Raw genomic sequence first — 3752 nt, forward strand, 5'->3', positions numbered from 1 at the left:
ACCTCCCCATAGCTCAGTCCTTCAAGGCTGCTATTTGGGGCCACCCCAAACTGGTTCTCGCCTCAGGCCCTTTGCACTCCGCACTCCAAATGCCCTGTTTTCTCCCTCTTGTTTGAGAGACTTGCCTCAGATGTTACCTCCTCAGAGAGGCCCCACCTATCCACCATCGTGTCATTTCTTGTTTGTGGTGTGACATTTTTCTCTGACTCGGCATTTTCTGGTCAAGGGTATTCATTGTTTCCTTTTCTCTTAAATGTTTTACAAGTATTTACTGAATGCATACTATGTGCAAGGCATTGCTCTAAGGTGCTAGGAATAGAGAAACAGAAAAAGCAGATCTCCGACCCCAAGAAATTTGTTATCTACCGGCGGGGGAAGGGGAGACAGAGACCAAGTATTGTCTTTTATACTCTTACGTGGCAAATGAGCTCTATGAAGAACACTTAGCAGATGGAAGCAAAGACAAGGAGGGGTGTATAACAATACTCACCCTCCTCCATTAACCCAGATACTGTCTATATTTTACCTCGTTGCCCTTTGGGAATTCTTCTCAGGGGTCTCTACAGTGAGGTGTGGAGCTGTGCTCTGCCTTAATCTGATGTCATTTAGTAAGATTTCAGCTTCAAACATTGAATCATTCCCATTCCCGTCAGGAAGGTTATGCTGACTCCTCATAAACATGCCAAGGGCTTGGGGCCCTGGGACACTGTGTGCACGGGTATACAGTCTGACTTTCAAACACAGCTGTTTGTAAAAATAATGTGCTGGTCTGGAAGGCAGTCAATTTCCCTTCTTAGGAAAAGGTCCTGTCCTAGGTTTATGAGTCCACATTCCCTGTGAGCTTGCGACCTCCCCAAGGTCTCTGGGCAGACAGGTAGATGCACATCCCCAGATCCTACGGCAGGAAGGCCCAGCACAGCCTGGCCAGATCTGCCCACTCAGCAGATGCCTTGCTGTCAACTCCTTTGTGCAGAGAGGACAGCTGTGCTTTTATTTTTCTTTATGTATTTATATTCATTAGGTACTGGGGATCAAACACAGAGCCTTCATGCTGAGCTGCATTCCTGGTCTTTTTTCCCCCCCCTTTGGGTTTTTTTGAGACAGGGTCTTACTGTGTAGTTCAGGCTGGCCTTGAACTCACTATATAGCCCAGGTTGGCCTTGAACTTGAAGCCATCTTCCTGTCTCAACCTCTTGAGTGCTGAGATTACAGGCGTGCACCATCACATCCAGCTATCCCCACTCCTTTTATATTTATATTTTTGAGACAGTTGTTAAGTTGCCAAGGCCGGATTTAACTTGTGCTTCTCCTGCCTCAGCCTCCCAGGGTGCTGGGATCACAGGCATGCTCCACCACTACAGCTTCACAAACCATGCTGTTAGAAAAGTGGAGGTAAAGCCGGGTGTGGTGGCGCATGCCTGTAATCCCAGCACTCGGGAGGCTGAGACAGGAGGATCACTGTGAGTTCCAGACCAGCCTGGGCTACACAGTGAGTTCCAGGTCAGTCTCAACTACATAGTGAGACCCTGTCTCAAAAAACCAAAAAAAAAAGAAAGAAAGAAAGAAAAAGAAAGAAAGAAAGAAAGAAAGAAAGAAAGAAAGAAAAAAAGAAAAAGAAAGAAAGAAAAGTGGAGGTAGCTGAGAACAGTGGGACATGTTTATAATTCCAGCACTTGGGAGGCTGAGGCAGGAGGATTGCTGCAAGTTTGAGGCAAGCCTGAGAGACATTGTGAGTTCAAAGTCTGCCTCAACTTCATAGGGAGACCCTGTACTGCCTGCCCCCCACCAAAAAAAAAAAAAGTGGAGAGATCTGATCAAGGGTGCAGCGTTCAGAAGCAGTCACATGACTTGGAACTGAACAGAGGCATGGCACTCCACCCCACCCCTGCCTCCCTCCCCTGTGGTGCCCACCCCCCACCAGCTTCCCTGGGCTCACACCACTGTTGTAAGAGGTAACTTCTTGGACCTCACAGTCTCCTGGTTGGCCTGTTAGCCCAAGGGTGTGGCACCCCCCAGCACTGGCAAAATGTCCCACCTCTGGCCTTGGAGATTTCTTAGTTCTCGTCTAGCACATTGGGCTTCAATACCTAAGAAAACCCAATGTTCCAGCATGGTCTGCCACTCAGGGTGAAGCTTAGTGAAGGCGAGAGCAAAAGGACAGCATGAGGCTGTGTCCCCGTGGTGTTAGGAGACCTCTGCGGGCACCCATGTCATCTGAACTGGCTGGCTCTGCACCCCACAGAAGGCTGTGCAACGACTGTCAGTCTGACAAGCTGGAGACCTGTGGACTTGCATGCAGGAGCACTGTCCTGGCTGGGCTCCACCGTGACACTGCAGGACCCAGGCCCAGGAGGGCCACAGTGCGGACCATAGGTGGTGTGGGAGCAGGGCTTGCCTGAGGCTCTCCACTCCTTAAGGGATTGGTCTGAATCCTACCATAGCACTGTTATTATGAGTTAGAAATGGCCAAGCTGGCCAGGCATGATGGCACATGCCTGTAATCCCAGCGTGCAGGAGGCGGAGGCAGGCAGATTGCTGGGAGTTCGAGGCCAGCCTGAACTGCATAGTGAGACCGAGACCCTGTCTCACAAAACAAAACAGTCAAACTTTGGCACTCTCATGCGGGTCCACTCGTCATACCTTAGCTCCAGCAAAGATACGTACATCCAAAGCCAACAGTGGGAAGAAGTCCACGAGTTCTCACAACTGTTCATCTCTCTCCCATCAAAGCATGAGACAGGCCCAGACCCCTGAGATGCCTCGGGGGTCCCCACCCAGCCAATTCCCTCTCCCAACCAAGCTGGCTTCTGTCACACAGGTGTGTGACATCCACCCAGCCATCAGCTGTGCTCCTTTTCCTCACTGCAGAGGAGCCCATGGTGTGTGGATGGTTCCTGCTGATGGACACTTGGGCTGTTAGGAAGGAAACTGCTGAGGGAAGGGGTCCAGGCCCTGGGCTTCTGAGTACCTCAGCTGTGAGAACCCAGGCAGACCCGGGTATTGGATCCCCGGGAACACAGAGGGCAGGGTGAGTGAAGGGCCTCGGGCGGCCCTCGCGCCTTGAAGACTAGGCTTATAGGCTTTTCTCTGCCTCATGCCCACCTCACAGCTTACTCTACTTCTGCTGCTGTAGTTTGCATCTAGAGTCCTTCTAAGGCCCTTGTGGTAAAGGTGTGGGCCCCAAACTATGATGCTGCCGGGGGCAATGGAGCCTTTATGGAGCCTTTAGGAAATGAAGCCTGGGTGGAGGCAACTGGTTCACTGGGATCGTGGCCTTGCAGGGGATGTTGGGATCACGGCTCTTCCTTTCTCTGCTTCCTCTGCCATATGCAACCACCAGGATGTACCGTCACCACAGGCTCAAAGCACCGAACGGTCACAGACTGAAAGCTCTAAAACCATGAACCAGCTGGGGATTTATTTAGCTCAGTGGTGCCGCCACCTGCCTCGCAAGTGCAAGGTCATGTGTTTGCTCTCCGGTACCAAAAAAAATAAAAACAAGAAACAAAATAAATCTTTCCTTCTTTTAAATAAGTTCATCATCATCTCAGGTATTTTGTTACAGTAATGGAAAGCTGACTAACACAGCCCCCACCAACTGTGCAAATACACCATTTACTGTAGTCCCAGTGAACCCACCACAGAACAGGATTAGAAATGGTCAGCCAGGAGATCCACAGGAAATGCACTGATGTTGATTTTTTTTTAAAAGCTATTGAAATGAGACTGTGAAATGATGCAGACATTATGAA

This window comes from Fukomys damarensis, unplaced genomic scaffold (assembly GCF_012274545.1).
Source record: "Fukomys damarensis isolate Sample0158 unplaced genomic scaffold, DMR_v1.0_HiC HiC_scaffold_23, whole genome shotgun sequence".
Classification (NCBI taxonomy): Eukaryota; Metazoa; Chordata; class Mammalia; order Rodentia; family Bathyergidae; genus Fukomys; species Fukomys damarensis.